Genomic DNA, 14,039 nt, shown 5'->3' on the forward strand with positions numbered 1-14,039 from the left:
AGAGTCAGAAGTCTGCAGGGAGCCCAGCCTACACAGGGCTGTCGCCTACCAAGTGCACCTAAGGTAACCAACACTGTAGGACCCAGAGGTCACCTATGTCTGGGCAGGATCATTTTCATGAGGGCTGTCCAACCCCTCCTTCTCTATTAGAGGTTGGCCATGTGTCCTTCCAAATCTATGCACTGAAAATCCTAACTCTCAGTACCCCAGAATGTAACCGTATTTACAGATAGCATTAAAAATAAAAGTGGTACCAGGCAGTGGTGGCGCACGCCTTTAATCCCAGCACTTGGGAGGCAAAGGCAGGTGGATCTCTGTGAGTGTGAGGCCAGCCTGGGCTACAGACTGAGTTCCAGGAAAGGTGCCAAAGCTACACAGAGAAACCCTGTCTTGAAAAACCAACCAACCAACCAACCAATCAATCAATAGAAAAAATTAAAATGGTTAAATACAATGGGCTGCCAGGAGAGGCCCTAATCCAGTTTGACCAATGGTATATGTGTCAAGGGTATATGTGGATGCAGAGAACCATGTGAGGGGGTAGGATAGCCAAGAAGTGAGTCCTTGGGTCAGTGGTGTCTGTGGAATCTTGATCTTCATTTGGAGTCACTAGACTGGGTTCCTTCACCAGGGCCACCCTAGAAAACCAGAATGATACCTTTTTTAAAGCCTTTATTGCCTTCTCGTTATCCCTTCCTGTTTATTCTCTTCCATGTGAAAATTTACTGTAGACATTTCACATTTATTTTCATTCAAGTATAAACATCAACCTTGAAATGGCCTCCTTTTCCTCTAGGTTGTCATATCATTTGACGGTAGCACAATCCCTGCCATACATCCCAAGAGCAAAAAACTAAGTAGGCAGTACTTTATTTACTTTTCCTGTCGTTGTGATAGAACCCCTAACAAAAGCAACTTGAGGGAGAACAGACTTATTTCGGCTCATAGTTTGAGGTTACAGTCCATCATGATGAGGGAGCCACAGCCACAGGAGTTTCGGATAGCTGAGCATTTTGCATCCAAAGTCAAGAGGCAAAGAATGCTTATTCTCAGTGCACTGTCTTTTATTTTTTTTTAAATTTTTTAAAATAAGGTCCAGGATCTCAACTCAGGGAATGGTGCCACCCAGAGGTGGCAGGTATTCCCACCTCAATTAATGTAAGCAAGTTCTCTCAAAGTCATGCCCAGAAGCCTGTCTTCTAGGTGATTCTAAATTTTATTTAGATCATCAAAGTTGACCATCAAAATTAATCATCATAATGTGTCAGGCTTCCCTGAAGAGATTATCAGTGAATAAGAATCCTTTCTGAGTGTCCCCTGAGCACCGTCTCCCACTCCCACCTCTGATTTGCTCTCAGGCATCAATCAGGCCAAATGTCAATATGTGGTCCATGACACCAACACACAGGGAATGAGTATCAGTCCTGAATAAGTGGTACCAGGCTCTGTGTTTGAAAACTATCCTTTATCACAAGAAAATCCCAGTGCTTTCCATCCCTATCATCTTCATCGAAAGACTCTGAGTAAAATGGAACAGTAAGGTGTATAAAGTAACAGGGCCCCCAGTGTTATAGACTATTATTTTAAGGTGTATTTCTATGTTGCATTTGTTTAACTCTATGAAGCTGTGTTACTGTGCCTGTCTAAAACACCTGATGGTCTATAAAAAGCTGAATGGCCAATCGCGCAAGGCAGGAGAAAGGGTAGGCAGGGCTAGCAGGCAGAGAGAATATATAGAGGGAGAAATCTGAGAGGAGAGGAAGACGGAGAAGGAGCAAGGGAAGGAGGATCCAAGGGCCAGCCACTGAGCTACACAACAAGCCATGGAGTAAGAGTAAGATTTACAGAAGTAAGAGAATGGGAAAAGTCACAAGGCCAAAGGTAGATGGGATAATTTAAGGAAAGCTGGCAAGAAACAAGCCAAGCTAAGGCCAGGCATTTATAAGTAAGTATAAGCCCCCATGTGTGATTTATTTGGGATCCAGGTGGTGGGCCCCCAAAAGAGCAAAGACAAATAATAATACATTGGTGACCAATATGGGGTTCATATTTCCATGGAGCCTGAGAAAGCTTCAGGGAGGAAAAAAAAGAAAGAGGATAGGAGCTCTTTTAAGAGTTTCTGTCAGGCAGTAAGCCCTTGAGCATTCAGTATGTTAAGTAGGAACAAAAAACTAGGTGAAAACGCCTGCCACAGTGCAAATAGTGGCATTCTAGAGCTCTAGGAAGGTTGAATGCAGTTTCTGGTTAGACAAACCTTCAACCAGCTATGAGTTTCACACTTGGTTTTCAGAACCCAAGAAGCACGCAGAGCCAGCTGAGAGACATGCTTGTGGAGGATCCATGTGTAAGTTAGCAGTTTAAAGATTTGCTCATATGGTCAAAAAAAAAAAAAAGTTGAACATATGCAATAAAAGAGATCCAGACTGAAAAAACCTCTAAACAGGTAATAGTGTATTTAACAATGTATGTAGGCTTAGTTAAGAAAAGAAAAAGAGTTTAGTCATAGAAAGAAATGAATAGTTTAAAAATAAAAATAAGGTCTTTAACGAGAGAGTAAAAGTAATATAAAAGAACAAAACCACTAACATGGGAAATATACAGGGAGTCTGGACCCTGTGTGTTATTGTGTTGATTTTAAATTTTTTGATTGTTGAAAAGCAAAGGACAGCTGCAAAGAGACCTGAAATTGAAAGAGGGACTGTTGAAATGAATCAGTCCATTGCTTTAGGAATACCTTAACTTTTAAAACGTCAAAAAATATATTTGTCAATGGAAATAAAAAATGCTTTGGAGTTTTGTTCCCACAGGAAATGAGAGGTTGTGGATTCCTTTGGGGTTAATATAGATCAGGTTTGATGAGGCAAAGATTTGTCAAGATTTGTCATAAATCTTGACAAGTGATATCTATCAGCAAAGATTACTGCTGGTCTTTCCACGACTTGGCAATTATCTGAAATTTTCTCTCTGGGGCCTTAAAGATATTTCATCCACAGACAGCAGGAAGCAGTATGGAGAAAACTACACCCACATTCCCAAGAGTTGGGGTGTGTGGGGGTGGTTTTTAGTTATTTGGTGGGTTATGGATGTTTGTTATCATTTAGGGGAATATAAAATATTGGTACAAATTTAAGGTTATTTTTGTTTCTTTCTATATCTATATCATCTATATCTATATCTATATCTAATCTACTCTTGTTTAAGGGATTTTTGAATATTGATAAAAATTTAAGGTTATTTTTGTTACAACATAGTGTATGTATGTTTCTACTTTTGTTTGAGGTATTGTGCCTATGCAGTTCATTTGGAAATGCAGGGTGAAGTTCTAGCTTTTGAAAGTTGCAATTATGAACTATATAGGATAATCAGAAAACATAGTTTAGTGATCAGTCATTTATAACAATCAAATTTGTAGACATGTTAGGTATGCTTTCCAGATCATAAAGATATATTTTAGCTAGATAGGTGGTCTTCAAAACTTTTAAAGACCTACAGAATATGGCAACTTAGGGCTTTTCATGACAATGAGACACACATCTGCTCCTGGCAGCGCCAATTTACTTCAGAGATGATGGGCATTGAAGAAACTCCTTTTGGAGTTTGCTTTCATTTTTGTAAGGTTAGCCACTGGGCAAAGAAACTGTTCTTGTCTGATTGCTGACAATGGGCTGTGTAGACTGGACATGTAGGACACACAGGAAAAAGACTGTTGAACTTTGCCAATACAAGAAAGGACAGTCCTTCAAAATTCCTGTATCATAGAAGAGTCTGCCAGATATCATAGGCCTGTAGGCTGAAGGTGGATGCCCCAATGTTGCAAAGGAATTTTGGATGACTGTCTAGGCAGCCAAATGTCTCTGTTGTTAGATAATGCTACATCCTTCTGGGTTTTGATGAAGTTGAAGACTAAATAGTTGTAGTTTCAGTTTTCCTTAGTTATGATAGAAAATAAATTATGTATAAAACTTTAGAGTCACTTAGATGGAAAGATGGTAAAGTGCTTTCTCAGAATTTGCTAAATGTAAATGGACTGAATAATTAATAAATTAATCTTACTCGATAACTGTTTCTGTTGTATGTAGTTAATACTATGTTAAAGTTAAAACTTTTCTTTTAGACAAAAAGGGGGAAATTTTGTAGAAAATTATTTAAGTCAATCTAAGGCTGGGATTTTATAAGTAAGAATAAGTCTCTGTGTGTAATTTATTTGGGAGCTGGGTGGTGGGCCCCCCAAAAGAGCAAAGACAAACAACAACACCCCAAACTCTAAGAGATTTAAACACAAATGAGGAGTGTATGTGTGTGTGTGTGTGTGTGTGTGTGTGTGTGTGTGAGAGAGAGAGAGAGAGAGAGAGAGAGAGAGAGAGAGAGAGAGAGAGAGAGAGAGAGAGAGAGAGAGTATTAATAGGGACATGCTAAGCTTATTCTTTTCCAGTGAGCTAAGCTTTATTACTAACACACAGTTTTGTGTTTCTTTAAGGTATTGTTGATCACATCTTGACATTCACTTTTGTTTTGACTTTTATTCTTGAATGATGGCAAGCCCGGGTTAGAAACAACTTCAGGTTGATGTTATGGTCCAGGCTGTTTTCTCTCTATTCTTTGCTGTCACATTCACTCTCCAATGTGTTAGCAACCAGAAGAAATGAAGTTATCTCTCCATAGCCTTTTCCTAGGAATAAAAAAAAAAAAAACTTCCTTAAAGTCCAAAGCCTCCTCAAGCATTTCTCTCTTTCTCTCAGGGTTATGTGAGTAAACAATATGGCAAATGGGATTCAATTCTAGATAGTATCTTTTCAGGATGCATTGTATTGTACTATATTCCCAAGTCATCAGTGCTGTAGAGAACACAATGGTGGATGATAATCAGAAATGATTGTTGGGTGGTTGGGAGCTTAAAGGTACCTGCCAACAGGACCAATGGCATGAACAAATCATGAAGGGTGTGCCTACAGACCCCCAAGCTGCTCCACCACGCACGTAAGAATTTCTACTTTGTGACTATACTACTATTTTGCTCTTGGCTTGTCTTTATATTAGTTTTATTCTTTTAGTGTCCACAAGGTTAATTCTCACTTACTTCCCCTTCAGGCCTGGACTATTTGTGCTGTTATAACAAAGTGGTCAAGATTGGGTAATCTATAAACAATAAACATATTTTTCACAGTTCTGGAAGCTGAGAAGCCCAAGTTAGAGGTGCCAATAGGTTTGATGTGTGGCAAAGAGCTGTTTCTCATAAGTGGTGCTGCCTACGTGTCCTCATGCAGAGAAGCAGATGAAAGGGTACAAAGAAGGAATAAGTGCCATGTTCTCCTGAAATAGAAGAGAATGAACTCATTCTCCCAAGTCTTTTTATGGAAGGAATAACTTATTCAGCTTTGTATTACTATAATGGAATACCTGAGGAAATTAACTTCTGAAGTGCAAAGATTTATTTAATTCATGATTCTGGAAGTTCTATCCCCATTAATGTTGGCCTGTCTTTCCTCAGGCAAGGGTTATAAGCAGAGCAGAAATATTGACATATTGTTTAGTTATTACTTATTTCTCTTGCACCAACAGCATTGTCCATATTTGTGATGATGATTGATAGCAATTATCAATGTGAAAGGATCTAGAATGACTTAGGACACAAGCTTCTGGGTTTGCCTGTAAGAAATTATCTTGATTAGTTTAACTGGGGTGGGAAGAACCTACCTTAACTGAAGCACAATCCTGTGGGCTGGGGTTCTGGATGGGATAAAAAAGAAGAAAATGAGCTGAACACCGGCATTCACAGGTCTCTGTATCCCTACTGTGGATATAATGTAGCTAAGTCTTTCTGCCATGACTCCCCACTATGATATGACTATACCATCAAACTAGAATATAAAATAAAACACTTTCCCCTTAAGTTGCTTTTGTTGGAATATCCTATTACAGTGTCTTAGTTAAGGTATCTATTGCTGTGATGAAACACCATGAACAAAAAGCAAGTTGGGAAGGAAAGGATTTATTTGGCTTACACTTTCATATTGTAGTCCATCACTGAAAGAAGGCAGGGCAGGAACCTGGAGGCAGTAACTGATGCAGAGGTCATAGAGGGGCGCTGCTTATTGGCTTGCTTCCTGTAGTTTGCTCAGTCTGCATTCTTATAGAACCCAGGACCATCAACCCAGGGGTGGCATCACCCTCAATGGACTGAGCCCTCTCACATCAATTGCTAATTAAGAAAATGCCTTACCATCGGCCTATAGCCTGATCTTATTGAAGCATTTTCTCCATTGAGACTCCCTGCTCTCCAGTTACTCTAACTTGTGTCAAGTTGACATAAAACTAACCAGCATACACAGCAAAGAGACAAGTAACTAAACAACAATTAAGTTTTTTAAGTGTTGCCATACCAAAATAGAAATGGATGTTACAGTACAAATAAAAACTCAATAAAGATTTAATGCCATCATCTGATGTAATATGGTGTGTCCTCTTTAGCATGTAGGGTAAGAGAAGCAATTCAGGGCAGGGACTATAATCATTTATGGTTGCACTCTTATTATGACAGTCAACTGCCAGGTACTAGGGTATGGAAGCATATTGGATGTTTAAGGTTATTAACTAGGTATTATCCTGTGGGTCCATTGTTATCCAGGTTCTGTTCTTTCAGTCTCAGTCATAGAACACAGAAGGAAAGAATAACAGTGCGGGATTTTTTTCCTTTTATTGAAAAGTTACCTTTTCTCACATAATATGTCCTGATTACAGTTTTCACTCCCTCTACTCCTCCCAATCCCTCCTCACCTCCTCTTCTATTCAGACCCACTCCCTTTCTGTCTCTCATTAGTAAAGAAAAGGCTTCTAAGGGATAATAATAAAATATAACAAAAAATATAATAAGATGAAACAAAAACCATCCCATCAGAGTTGGACAAAGCAAATCAACAGAAGGAAAAGGGCCCAAGAGAAGGCACAAGAAGCAGAGACCCACTTGTGTGCACACTCAGGAGCCCCATAGAAACACGACACTGGAAGCCATACTATATATGCTGAGGACCCGGTGCAGACCCACTGCAGACCCCGTGCATGTTGCCCCAGTCTCTGTGAATTCATACGAGCTTTGCTCACGTTGATTTAGAGGGCTTTGTTTTCTCAATGGGGGTAGTACTTCCAGGACACAGCTGGAACAGCTACCCACTACAAGGAAGCTTCTACTTTATTAGGTTTCCATACTACTCCTCAAATGCCCCTTAATTTTAGCTGTGTCTCCTCATGTTCCCTACCCCATTCCCCCTCTCCCCTCCCAACTTGATCCCCCTGTTCCATCTCCTCTCCCATCCATCCATGATGATCTACTCTATTTTCCTTTCCCAAGGAGATCCATCTATACCCTCTAGTCCCTTACTCTATACCTACTCTCCATAGTTCTACAGCTCCTAGCTTGGTTATCATTGACTTAACAGCTAATTATCCACATATAAGTGAATACATGCCATATTTGTCTTCCAGGTCTGGGGAACCTCACTCAGGATGATTCTTTTTCTAGTTTTATCCATTTCCAGTGCAGGTTTTTTTTTTTTAAGTACTGATCCATATACTGTTCCTGAAGAATACTCAGCTGGGCTTACATTCTCTTAACCCAAGGCCAGAATTGTGTCTGCTCTCTTTGTCTCTATCTTGTGTAGTATCCCAGAGAAGACACACCATCATGTGCATCTGGTCTCTCCCAAGACTTTTACCAAGAGTGTGTGACTGTTTCTGCTGAGTTTCTGCTTTGACAGGCTCTGCTCCTGTGATGGCTGAATAGACAACACACAGCTGAGAAATCTGCACAAGTAAGAGTGGAGCATGGGGAGAAAGGCATCTTTAGGAATGGAAGAGCAGGGATGAGTGGAGATGGTAGAGGGGAACTTTGAAAGGGGGATGACAAGCTGGGAGGTGGTGGCGCACGCCTTTAATCCCAGCACTCGGGAGGCAGAGGCAGGCAGATCTCTGTGAGTTCGAGGCCAGCCTGGTCTACAGAGTGAGTTCCAGGAAAGCCAGGGCTACACAGAGAAATGCTGTCTCAAGAGATAGATAGATAGATAGATAGATAGATAGATAGATAGATAGATAGATAGAAAGATAGATAGATAGATAGATAGATAGAGAGAGAGAGAGAGAGAGAGAGAGAGAGAGAGAGAGAGAGAGAGAAAGGGGAAATGACTAATTAATTACAGCAGTCTTACCACCCTGAATATCCTTAATCCTGGGGAAATGCTGTTCAACTTGGTACATTCCATTGTCTTGTGCCTTGCCTTTTGCATCTCTTTTCTCCTGCAAGGATTGGAAGCAGAGACAGGACGTGTGTGTGTGTGTGTGTGTGTGTGTGTGTGTGTGTGTGTGTGTGTGTTTCTACAGTGGACAGGAATGTTTTGGAAACATTTCTGATAGTAACAGGAAATCAAGGAGTCCTTGTCAAGTTAACTAAGAAAGAAGTAGGTAAGAACCAACGTGAAGCTCGTTGCAGAGACGATTGCTATAATTATAAGCTCAATAGCAGTTATTAAGATTGATTGCTGTAGCAGTAAGCAAAGACTCAACATGGATCAATTTAGAAAGGGACTATAATAAAGGACTGTACCCAATTGGGTGAAAGAGAGTGAGGGGTGTGTGCTGAGTGCATGTGTAAACTCAAAATGGCCAGGGGAAGTTTAGGATGAAGAGAAATTCGAGGGGAAGATGATAATCATATCATGAAGCTGCCCGGCTTTTGCCCATAATAAACAGTGTTAGTTTGAATTAGGATATCCCCTGGGGGATCCTAATATCATTTTTTTTTTAAATGTTCCAACCCCAGCTTGTAGTGCTATTGTGAAGTCTGTGGTGCCTTTGGGAGATGAGTGGAAACAGGTCACTAGTGGGGAACTTTTCCATTTTTTAATACAAATCCTTTTATCCTCATTTTTAATTTTTATCTTATCTTATATTCATGATTGATTGATTGATTGAGGTGGGGGTCTCACTGTATAGCCCTGGCTGGCTTGCAACATGCTATGTAGGCCAGGCTGGCCTTGAACTCACAGAAATCCACTTGCCTTGGCCTCCTGAGTGCTGGGATGAAAGCCTGGCTAGGGGAGAGCTTTTGAAGGTTATGCTCACCCGGGTTTTTACTGGGCTCACTGCTTTCTGTTTCTGGGGTATGGACAGCTGTTGCATAGCACCCTTACCACCACACCTTCCCTGCCACCATGGACTGAAATCTCTGAAACAGTGAGGCAAAGTAAATCTCGTCTACCTTAAGTTGCTTCTATTGGGAATTTTGTCTCAATCATGAGAAAACTAATATGAAGAAGTAGTATGATAAACACTCGGTGAAGACGGTTCCCGTTACAGAGTGTGGGTCCCAGTGTAAAAAAAAAAAATGATGAACAACAAAGACACATCACAGGACATGGATGGCTTGGAACTGTGCCTTGTATAGGGGAGCTTTATAATGTTCCTTATGTGAAGTATTGCACGAAAAGGTCATTGCCTCGGTCATGTCCATAGTTTTAGACTGTACAGATCTCTGTAACACTGGAAGAGAGCTCCAGGATCCTTCTATGCTGCCAACACCCTGAACACAAGTGTTGCATGTGATCCTAGAAGTCTTCACTGTGGGAGCCCAGCTGGGAGACCGGCTCCCACATTTTAAGACAGGGTACTCTTGGGGAGAGAGGGATAAGAGATATTAGATAGAAAGATAGAGGGGAGAGAAACAGATACACAGGATAGCCTCGGGAGAGCCTGGATCATTATCCACTGGTCCCTCCTGTCTCTTCTAAAGGGCTACTTATAGGAATGTCAAGGGGTGGAGGAAAAGAACTCCCCCTAGCTCAGCCAAATGTAGACCCTTCCAATTACCTAGAAACTATGCACATGGTCAAATAATCCTCTACTGCAGCTCTGCTGGGTAAAGCAAGCTCATATCTCACTAGGAAACTTTTGTGGGCCTCCACACTTCACTAACAAAACTCTTTTTGGAACAGAGAGGTGGCACTTGCACAAATATGAGGACCTGATTTCAAATCTCAGGCATCCAAATGAAAAGCTGAGCATGGTAATGTGTTCCTGTAACCCCAGGACCTGTAAAAGGACACAGGAACATCATTAGGCCTCCTGACTGCCAAGCTAACACTAGATTCACTGAGAGACCTTGTCTCAAGGGGATAATACAGAAAGTGATAGAGCAAGGACAACAGATGTCTTCCTCTAGCCTGCAGAAGTACACACACACACATACACCTGGACACACAGTTGTCTTTTCTCTATATTAATGAAACGGGAGGGTCACATATGCATTTTCTTCAAGTAGAGAAAACCTACATTTAGTTTAAATCTTAGGATCCCCTTCTTATTATTCAATTATGTGTACTTTTTTATGTCGACTATCAGAGATTTTCTTGTCTGTGTGCTCACTAACAGCCAATTAGTCTGGTTGATAAGATTTAAAAAAATAGTTTCCTACTTATTTGTAAATGTATTATATATGCAGAAAACTTGGCACAAACTTTTCAGATTTTTGTATCAAAAGCCAATAAAGGAAGATTTCACATCAAAACCACCCAAAGCTGCCATATATTTCTCCCAGAGGAGAGTTGGCCACTCTGAATGAACTAGGGTACCTGGGATCCACCTGAATTTATTCATTCATTCTCTCCCTGCCCCCTCGCTCTTGTCTTTTGTCCCCAGTTAATGAAATCTCTTTGGAAATTGGAATTCTTTATCTGGTCACAATTTCTCGCCCCCCCCCCAGCTTTTTCTCTTTTACATCCTGAAATAAACAGTATCATCACAAGACACATTTAAAGAGACTTGTGAAACAAGCCAAGATGAATGCATTCGCAATTACAGGTTCAAATTTTACCCACCAAAATCATTTTCATCCTGACACCTGCTTTGAATTGAGCACTGAATCATATAGTTTCCCTTGGAAGACTCAATTAAAATAATATGCAGGGATTTCAAAGAGCTGTGGAACCACAGAAGTAATGCTTTTCCTTGAATGTGGCAGCATTTACATTTCTTTCTGATTTGAGGACCAGGGCAGCAATTACATGGCATCATTTCCAGATTTACATCGCAAGATACTCAAAACCCTGCTTGGCCTGAAGCCTGGCTCAAAGGTCTCCCGTGACCCACGAGGAACACCATGAAGAAGGTGGCCATGCTGAAGAGGTCCACATGGCAGTAACTGAAGACAACTTCCTGGAGAAAAGGGTGACGTCTTAAATAATTCTGTCAATAACCTGAATGAGGTTGGAAGCAGTTGCTTTCACATAAGCTTTGAGGTGAGAACTGTTTATTTTCAATATTATTTGCTTACTTACTTTTTGCTGTTCTGGAGTTAAAAACCACAGCCTTCTCTCAAAGGCTAGGCAAGTGTTCTACCCCCTAAGTTTTACTGTCTAACCAAATGAGAACTGTTTTAATTCACAAAATGTGATGCACAAGATCACTATTCAAAATAAACTATATTTCTATAAAAAATGCAACAAGCAATTGGAAACAATTTTGAAGCAATTTAAAAGCTAATACCATTAACTAACCTAACACATATAAAATACTCAGTGAACTAACATATACTCAAAGAAATATATGCAAAACTATCACTGAACTAAACTAAGTAGTAATTTAGTGAAGTACCTGTTAAAGAATTTTACTATTCTTTTCTTCAAAGACTATATTTTCAGAATTATGATTCTGTGGAATTTATACTTTAGGGATTTTAGACTTTAGAATTTTTGCTTTACAACGTTTCTGCATTCAGGATTGTGGTGATCAGGATGGTGTGTGTTGAGATACTGGGCCAAAGTTGATAGCCAGTAGTCAGCAGGTCAGCAGGACCACACCTCTTTCGGGGGTTATAGGAATGTCTTAGTATTCTATTGTTGTGAAGAGACACACTGTGAGCACTGCAGTTCTTATCAAGGAAAGCATTAAATTGGGGCTGGCTTACGGTTTCAGACATTCAGTCCATTGTCATCATGGTGGGACATGGCAGCACACATGCAGACATGGTGCTGGAGAGGTAGCTGAGAGTTCTCCATCCACATCCACAGGCAGCGGGAAAAGAGAGACACTGGGCCCAGCTTGGGCTTTTGTAGCCTCATAGCCCATTCCCCAGTGACACACTTCCTCCAACAAGGCCACACCTTCTAATTCCTGTCAAGTAGTGCCACTCTCTGATGACTGAGCATTCAAAGATTTGAGTCTATGGAGGGGAGGGATCTTTCTTATTTAAACGACCACGAAAAGAAAATCTTGCTGCCTTTTCCAGCCTCTGACAGCTCCTGGCCACCAGATCACAGCACGGCTCCACCTCTTTTCTGCTTTTATTTCCTGTGTCTCTCTGTGTTTTGAAAACTCTGCTTTCTCATACACCTACCCCAGTCACTGTATGTAAGACCTACACTTCTCAGGCACTCTCTTTTACAGTACTGACTTCTGTGTCCAGCAATGCCTTCTCTCTAGAAGGTATTTTATTTGCACTTACTGGGACTTACAACTGGGTCATCTCTTTTGGTGGGGAGCAGGGCACATATTATCACACCTATGATCCCACATGGGAAACAACCTAATTTTCATTAATAGTGGAGGGGTGTGGGAAAAACAAAGTGTAGTACATCCTTATGATGGAGTATGCTCATTAACAAAACAGACTAAACCATTGACTCACCCACACCCTGGATAATTTTCAAGCTAATTTATGTAGAGTGAGGCACACTGGTCAGTTTATGTAATATTCAGAACTGGCAAAGTAACCTGTATTGACAGAAGGCTGTCTGTTCCTCCTTAGGGGACTTCGACTGTGGGGCTGGTTTCCTTACCTATGCAGCTGCTGGTGTCTGCTCTGGGGAAGCAGCCTCCTGGGTAGAGTCCTTCTTTTTCACTCTACATGCTTATGCTTGACACAGTGTGTAGGCCTGGGCAGGACTGGAGAAAACTCCCGCGACAAATGGCCCCCAACAGGTTGGCAAGAGTTTCCACCTAAAACCTGAGAAACAAGATTGTGAAACGGAGCTAAAAACAGCTTCCTGTTTATCTCTGTTAACAGCAGCCTGTGGGTTTGAGCTGCTATGGCGGGTTCCTGGCATTCGAGCTTGACCTGCAGAATGGCCGGAAGGAGGCATCTTTAAGCCATCCGCACATTATGCTGCTGCTGTGTGGTGGATTTAGCCTTTGCTAGTTAAAAAAAAAAAAGTTTCTGGGCTACACGCTGCTTAGATAGAAGCATAGACCCACTATGGCTACCAGCACTAGCGGTATATTGTCTCCAACATTTTGAAAAAATAAGTTAGGTGGAGCTAACAGCCAAGACTTCTGCTTTAGTAGTAACCACTGCAGTTTAAAGCAATAGTTACACAATAAGTCAGATTCAGATGAAACAAGACTTTAAATGGTTTACAATGTATGTAAAAATGTACGTAGGCTTGAAAAAAGAGAGAAAAGGGAATATATACAGTTATATAAACAGATGTTTTTAAAAATAAAGTCTTTAAAGAGACAATAAAGGTAGTATAAAAATTAAGCCACATAAAGATGGATATTACACAGAAAATCTGGATTGTGTTATCTTTGGGATTCTTAACTGCAGAAAAACATTTGTTTGTAAAAGTTGTTAAGCCAATATGTATATTTTAAAGATACCTTGACTTCAAAATTTGAATCTAAGGATATGTTGCTTTGGAAAGGAGGCTCTGCTTTTGTTTCCACAGAAATCCAGAGGCTATTGATTTGTTCCAGATTAAGATACATCAGGAGCCAGGCAGTGGTGGCGCACGCCTTTAATCCCAGCACTCGGGAGGCAGAGCCAGGTGGATCTCTATGAGTTCAAGGCCAGCCTGGACTACCAAGTGAGTTCCAGGAAAGGTGCAAAGCTACACAGAGAAACCCTGTCTCGAAAAACCAAAAAAAAAAAAAAAAAAAAAAAAAAAAAAAAAAAAAAAAGATACATCAGGTTTGACCAGCCAAGACCTCCTGAAAGGTCTCTGATGACACCATGGCCCAGATGATCCAATATCCAGAATGGTTTCAGACAACTGGCT

General features: G+C 40.7%; 1 long non-coding RNA gene across 1 annotated transcript; it reads right to left on the reverse strand.

Annotated features, from left to right (window-relative positions):
• Positions 1-4,467: 4,467 nt before the first annotated feature.
• Positions 4,468-12,983, reverse strand: LOC143268978 (uncharacterized). Its single transcript, XR_013045233.1, has 3 exons — positions 12,822-12,983; positions 5,695-5,727; positions 4,468-4,669 (listed from the first exon to the last, which is right to left on the reverse strand). It is a non-coding gene; the product is annotated as an uncharacterized LOC143268978 (long non-coding RNA).
• Positions 12,984-14,039: the final 1,056 nt, after the last annotated feature.

The sequence above is a fragment of the Peromyscus maniculatus genome, chromosome 16, assembly GCF_049852395.1.
Source record: "Peromyscus maniculatus bairdii isolate BWxNUB_F1_BW_parent chromosome 16, HU_Pman_BW_mat_3.1, whole genome shotgun sequence".
In the NCBI taxonomy this organism is placed as follows: Eukaryota; Metazoa; Chordata; class Mammalia; order Rodentia; family Cricetidae; genus Peromyscus; species Peromyscus maniculatus.